The 7,596-nt window shown below is 42.7% G+C and overlaps 1 protein-coding gene across 1 annotated transcript in view; it reads left to right on the forward strand.

Annotated features, from left to right (window-relative positions):
- The window catches only part of MTCL1 (microtubule crosslinking factor 1), a 92,444-nt gene extending 91,452 nt beyond the window's left edge, over positions 1–992 (forward strand). Inside the window, exon 16 of the mRNA XM_009878370.1 lies at positions 39–992. The gene's annotated coding sequence lies outside the window, so the exon portion shown is untranslated. The remainder of the gene's footprint in view (positions 1–38) is intronic.
- The last annotated feature ends 6,604 nt before the right edge of the window (positions 993–7,596 follow it).

A 7,596-nucleotide genomic window follows, 5' to 3' on the forward strand; every position in this document is an offset into this window, starting at 1 on the left:
CCAGGTCGCCCGCCAGCCGTCTCTGCTGCCAAGAAGAGAGAGGTCCCCTTGGAGAGGTCAAAGAATGTTCTCAGATGCAGCTGCTGAATGTCTGACCTGGGAAACAGAGGTGTTTCTAGAATGAAACAGTTAATGTGCCTGTAATAACTTAATTTTTTTCATAGCTGAGAAAACTATTTTTGTCTCCATCTTTTCTACATACAGTATATTAACAAAAAAAAGGGGGGGTAAAAATGATATAAAGCAAGATTTAAAATAAAATGTAAATTAAGTTTTAAGGGAATTTGAATACGTGCTCGCGCTCTCTCCAAATACTGACTGCCTTTTTGGTTATATTTGCACTGTTACGTTTTCAATTTTGGTTTGGGGTTTTTTGGGTTGGTTTTTTTTATTTCATGTAAAGCTAGGGTCTTAAGTTAATTTTATTCTATTTTAATGTCAGTGTTACTGTTTTTTAAAAGTAAGGTTCTTAAAGATGCTTCAACTGTCTGAAGCGATACCTTTTAAGTAGTGAAGAAAGCCATTAAGCTAGTTCGCTAGACTTGTATTAATCAAGATGGAAGGGAATACAGGTAAACACAAGAGAAAGTGTAAAAAAAGTAAAAAAAAGAATGCCTCAGAAAGTCTTACGGAGTTAGCTGTAAAATACACCTACAATACTTGACTTGCATGCCTCTGGGTCCTCGCACTTTAGTGCATGTACATACTGCTACTGTACCATCACGTAAATGTGAGTCAATCTGTTCCACTGTAATATTGTTGTGAATTTACCTGTACTGTACTTTTATTGTTGGTATTCTTGCATTGACTCTACAAAAAGAGTTTTTAAATTATTGTTAGCAGTTCAACTGACTATGTACAGTGTTTACTGAGAACTTCCTTCGTTTTGGGAAAACCATGGAGACCTCTGGGCATACTAAATTGTAACTGGTCTTGCTTAAGAGTCTGTTGGAGACCATATGAAGTGGAAATAAAACCCTCAGTATTTACAAGCTGCTTGAGTGCTTCGTGATGTTTTTTTACGATGGTACTTCCCGGGTTCATTTAATTGGGAGGGAAGAGCCCCCAAACTCCTCCTTTACACATAAGGGAAGAAGAATGCTTCTTTATATGAAATAAATCATGGTAAAGCCAAATACACTGTGCTGCACAGACTCCTGAGAGCACCTGATCAGGCCATGGAGAGGCTTCTAAATTCCTGCACTGAACTCTGTGAAACAGCTGTTTAAGGAAATAGTGGGACTCATCTTCTGAGCTCCTCTGAGGCCATATGGCTTGTGGCTTTTAGTCGTTCATGGGAGTGAAAACCAGCCGGCTAAACACAACACCAAAAATATAGCATGTCCACTGTTAATCCAAGCTTATGTCTTGTCTGCATTACACACAGAGACCAATAAAAGCAGGGCTTTTGTAAAAGTGGTGCCTAAAACTGAGAAGCAAATGCAGCCAAGAATTTGCACTCTTCTAGGAGGTGGAAACCTCTCATATGCTTTGCCTGGGACCATCTGTTTGTCCACATGCTTTCTCTGGGAGCCCCAGAACTGCTCTGACTGGTTATGCCATTGCTGAACTGGCTCATCCCTGTTCGATTTCCTTTACCGAGGCTTTCTGAGGCTTATTTGTTAAAGAGCACCATCTGGAATCCCTAGAAGTCTTCCTGGTTAGCTCTGTCAAGCAGTAAGTCGCTCATATCCCATCCTACTACATCATGGCTGACTTTCTAGGAAGTTTAATTCAGCTGTTGGATGAGAATAAACTTCCTAGCTCCCAAATAGCCAGATGAGGTCTGACTTCTCCCCTTTCAGTTAGAACCCTGGCTATTAACTCAGAGTGAAAATACCCACCTCCGGGTCATCATTATGAAAACTGCCACTTACCAAGATAGACAATGACTGCAAACTACTGGTGTCTAATAGCTCTCTGGTGCCCCAGCCAACATAAGGAGTGTCCAGTCCCAAGCAGCAGTAGTCATATTAGTGATAATTGCCTTCCCAGCTGTCTCAGAGCCTCACTGCTAACATTTTTTGTGAGTGCTAAATTGACTGACACCCCCCAGGTCTGAATGCTTAAAATTGTCTATGGTGGCCACCCTACTTCCTTGGAAAAGCTACTTGCAGCACTACTTGGCTGAATTGTTGCAATAATTGCAGTTCGGGAGTGGAAGGAGGAGCATGTGCAAGAACTGTTCAGAAGGTCAAAGAAAAGTCACAATGGTTATTGAAGAAGACTTAAGCCACAGCTGAAAGATCTTTGCTTGTTTTCAAAATCTCAATTTTCAGGAGCAACTTTGCAGGGAGCGGGGAGGGGCTGATGCGTCCTTAAAAGCTCTTTCTCCTAGATGAAGCAAGTTCAAGTTGCAAATGAACAAGCAGTGTTGACTACCAGCAAGTAAAAATGCTGTTCTGTTTCTCATGACAGCTGTAATTTTTTTTCTAATGATGCAGAAGAAAATTCAGGTGACTGATTTGTAGCTTTGATATCAGGAAGGGGTATTTGCCTTTCAAATCAAGGATATGCCAGCCTGCAGAATTAGCTGATGGCCATCCTGAAATAGGGAGGACTGTGAGGATTAGCAGCTGCCTGTGGCTTGACAGGCAAAGAAGTGCTCAGGACACAGCACGAATGGCTGAAACAAAAGCAAGACAGCAAGCAATAGCAAGAAGGAGAGGGTTAAGCGCAGACAGAAATTGTGCGTACAATCTTAAAAAGAGTCACATTAATTATACATAAGCTCCTTTCTAGTCTAATTAGCAAATACGGCGACATTGAGAAACATCCCATGTTTCTGCTGGCTCCTTGGCAACACCATGGCTTTTATCTTGCAATATTGCTGCTAGTGGTGTTGGGGGATTCCCTCCTGCCCCTGCATTACCCCAGCGTGCTCCACAATTGTTTAAATAAATCATAAAATAAATGACAGGTCTGTAGTCCATCTAAGATTATTTTAAATGCTTCTAAGAGAAAATGAAAAGCCTTTTCAGAAGGTCTGCAGCTCACTCACTGTCTGTGGGGTATCTGAATTATTGCCTCATGAATAATCAGGGCAGGAGAAGCCTCACAGATTGCCACACAAATTAGTGTAAGGGGATATGAACTCATCTGTCAATGAAGCTGAAATAGATATCTGGATTTCACCCCGGGGTTTGTGGTGCCTATGATGATGGCCTGGGGATATCGCTCTGGTCCTGCAACACAGAGGGGATCAGGAGCAGGCCTGCAATCTGTGTATTCCTCCCAGTCCATCCAGCTTTCAGGGTGGGCTGCAGCACCCCAGCGTGTTGGGGTGTCCCTCCTGCCACAACACTGTCCACATGAGCACCATGAGGGGGACAAGACACCCTTTCCTTCCTCCTTACTTCATGCCTCTCCACAGTCAGATGTGCCCTTTCCACATCAGGCAGACGTGGATACGAACCACTGGTAGCAGTGTACAGCCTCTTAACCTACCCAAGTCCACAAGGAAAGACCCAAAATAGGACAATGTGGCAACACCACATCTGAGTTGTGCTTCAGTACCTGAACAAGGACTGGGCTTGGACTATCCTTCCTCACAACTTCCTTCCCTTCACATCCCCCACTGGCAGAGGAAATCTCAGTGTACGTAGAGCACGCCAAGTCATGCATCTTCCCCCTACACTTCCTTCCCTGGAGCCATCAAGCTCCCCCATGCTCTCTTTGGAGGTACCACATCTCTTGCTTGATCCTTGTTCCTCTGGTTTTACTTCCTTTTATTTAAATCACTGCAACCTGCTATAGTATTATTAAGCTGCTGAGTACATACAATTTTCATAAAAAGTGACAGCTAATGTCTTTAGTCTTCACATAGCCTGGCCTGCTTTCTGGAGAGGCTAATGGCTCTAAGCAAATTCTGCTTCCCTTCCCTGTTTATCATCTTCTTATCCGTCTTGCTGGAGTATGAGACATCCTGCCTGCAGGTTTGGGTGAGGGTGATTACCAGCCTGCCATAGATGTCTCTAGAATAAAAAAAAACAGCATCTATTGCTTGAAAAACACTTATTTTTTTCTTTCTTAGCAGAACAGATTTGGGACTGCTCCCCTTACTATTCAATCTCTTTTTTTGGTGTACAAACACCTTCAGGAGGCCAATCTAAGCATCCACTGAAAAAAAATGTGAGAAATTCTAAGAGCACTTGTTGATGTCGGCAGGATTCTGCAGGTCAGGGAGGGCTCAATGAGCTGCTCAGCAAACCCAGCACAGCCTCTCAACCTAGAGTTGGCCTGAAGGAAGGCAGTGCTCCCTCCCTGTGAAGTAACTATGTGGAAGAAAATGTGGGGCTGGGACTGCACAGACCCAAAGCAGCTCCTCAGATGTCCTTGGTCTGGCAGCAAAGTCCCTCTGGCTGAGCAGCCGCCAGTCGCAGGTCAGAGCTACAGGAGGTCAAGAGGTGGGTGGCAGAAACACTCCCTTGCTGAGGATGAGGCGCTCATGTGCCTGTGTTTGTCTTCCCAGGGTGATGGACTCAGATCCAAGAAGAGAAGGTAATAGAAAAAAACTAAATTAAAAACAATTTACTTGGCAGTTGCATGTATCTGAACGAGAAGAAGAAAGAAGGTAGTGTTCTACATGTCTACTGATGGCAACATGCTTGGCTGAGCAACATAAGTGAACACTGAACTAAAAGAGAAGAGTGCTGCTAGGCTATGCAATGTGAATCCTATTAAATGTCAACGATAGTAAATTTTGTTTTGTCTTTTTAAGTGCCACAATATTTTTTCTTTTATACCTTAATTGGATTTTTTTTTAATCCCTGTACTAAGACTTTAGAATAGGTTTACATAGAAGAATGTCATGGACCCAGGTACTCTCCTCATCCTTTTCCTGCTCCTCTCCCCTGCTGTGATTCCTCTGGATTAGGCTGCGGAAGAGAGAGCTGAGTACACATGGACAGGCTCATCCCACAGGCATTGCTCAGCAGGGACTTCTCACTGAGTTGACTGGAACCAGCTTGGCTCCAGAAAACTAAGCCCTACAGAAACAGGCAATGGGGCTGAAAAATTCTGGGGTGCTGGAAAAGTTCCCACTTTACATGGGAGAGGAGCATTCTGTATATTTTAACTACTAGAATTGCAATGTTAATTGCTTAGCGATTAAGAACATAAATCTCATCAATTTTTCTGCCGGGGGAAGAGACTTAAGTAACTAATACATTTTGGGAGCTTTTATCACAAGTCTCTGACTATAGCTTCTGTGTGTTTCTCTTTAAAATAGGGCCTTGATTCCTGACATTGTCTGAGAGAAGATGTGTATTGTGCTGTTCCTTGCTTGATTTTTCTGCATGCTGCATTGGGAGGACAGAAAAAAAACCCCAAAACTATTTTGCATATATGAATGAGAGGAAGAACAATAAAGACCATGATTTTGTCACAGCTATTTCCATGACAAAACCAACGACTTTTGAGAGGGTATTTTTGCAGCACAATGTCACTGTGGTTTGTCATGGAAATCACATCTTACACAAAAATCAAAGCCCAAGCTTCACAAATTATCTGTGTTCCTCCCACTGTGATGTCTCTGACAGCACCACAGCTTTACTATGAACATATAAAATGCAAGTGAACTATATTGCACAGGCATTTTAAATGTTTTACAAATCGAAATTGATGTGTAGTCCGATTTTTAAAACCATATTAAATAGATATTTTTAATACAGTAGTAGGACCATGGAAGAGTTGGGGGGAAAATAGTGATAAGAAGTCAGGAAAGACAGAATTGCCCATTGCAAAACAGCACCCTGAACCATGTTTGGTAAATTATGGGCCTGATTCTGGGAGAAGCCCTGGATGTGTGGCTTGGCTGTAGCAAACCTTGAGTTGTGTATGGGAAGCCACAGAAGGTTACAGGCCTGGCCTGTGTATAATACTGACAGTGTCTCTCAAAATCAGTCCACATTTGACTGACAGGGAAACACCAGGCTGATAGAGCTGCTATGTACCATGTTTTTCCAACAAGCCTTTGAGTCTTCAGGCAGGATAGACTGGCCTGCCAAGTGGTGATGTTCTGAAGAATGTCGCACCACTCCTTCAACGGAGGAGAAATTGTGTGACACTCTTCCCTGAACCATGCAATCTTTTTTGCATGGAGAACAGAAGCCTATTTTTTACTCAGAAACTGCAGCACTATGGTATAACACCTCCTCATAGAATCATAGAATGGCCTAGGCTGGAAGGGACCTTAGAGATCATTTAATCCAACCTCCCTGTCATGGGCAGGGACGCCTCTCCACTAGATCAGGTACATGGCTTTCTCCTACACAGCAAATAATTAGCACATCTTACTAACACAGAGCTAAATAATTTAGTAGAAACATCTCCCTGCTTAGAAGCAGCCTTCGGGTTTGGTATGCAGGTCTGGATTAGGTGACCAGCAGCCCTCCTGATTCATACCAATCCTTCCTGAAGAACCAGGAGAACCTCAGTTCACTGTGGACCCTGCCCTACAAGTGCTGCTCAGCCATTATTTGCTCCCAGATCCAGAACTGGTTTATTCAGCCAAACCCACTGCCAGGGTTTCCAGTTTCTCTCACTGGAGTGAGTTACCCTGAAATCACCCCAACAGAAGCATAGAACATCCCTCCAGGGCTGGTTCTTCATGTTAGGCAAAGGCAACTCTGAAACCCAAGTGGAGCCAGGATGGGGAATGGAGTAAGGAACTAGCCCAGTGTTACCTGAGGGCACTCCTGACCTGAACATGGAAAGAAAATATCACCCCACACAAAAATTAAATTACCATTTGAGCTACTCAGCAAGTTAATTAAATTTACCGTGACCTATATATCAGAAAGTGTTGGATATGTGGAAATACTTCTTTCTGTGGGAGTCAGGTCACTCAGTAAAATCTAGTTTAAAAATTCACTTGCACATTTCTGAAGACTCCATCAGTCTTAGAGCATTTAAAGAAGCAGTGAGACATTTTTAACCTTGACATCTATTAGGTCAGGCCTGCAATGATTTCAGTCTCTTGTCAGAGTGGCAGACAATGCTGACAGATGAACTGATTAGGCTTGGTGCATACTGCAGCACAGACACAGTAATTACAGCCTAGAAACAATCATTTAAACAGAAAATAACACGCATAAAGTTTGTTGCCAGCTGCCGAGAGACAGCACCTCCACGGCTCCTATATAGGAATAAAACACATTGGGCAGCACATTGGACATTACATCTTTCTAAAAGTACATCAACTAAAGCACAGCCACTTAAAAACAGAAGATAGCACAATTAAATGTATAGATTGAAAACAGTCTCCTAAAAAAGGACAGATAAAGATACATCTATCTATGTATATATGTATGTATGTATGTATATATGTACATCTATCTATCTTTCTATCCATTTTATCTTTTCACATCTAGTCACCTATAGGTATAGGTATAGGTATCTGTGCAGAGGTAAAACCAGACCCCTAATAATGTTGGGGTTTTCTTCCATGGTCTGTAAAATGGCGTTTTCCTAAACTGGGCAGAGGAGATGTCCTTCAGACCAGCACTGAAGTCAGTCAGCCAGATTTTTCCACACCTCTCAGCATCTTTTTTCTATCCCATATCAGCATCACTCGACTTCTAACTGCAGACTGCT

The sequence above is a fragment of the Apaloderma vittatum genome, unplaced genomic scaffold (genome assembly GCF_000703405.1).
Source record: "Apaloderma vittatum isolate BGI_N311 unplaced genomic scaffold, ASM70340v1 scaffold1470, whole genome shotgun sequence".
NCBI classification, from domain to species: Eukaryota; Metazoa; Chordata; class Aves; order Trogoniformes; family Trogonidae; genus Apaloderma; species Apaloderma vittatum.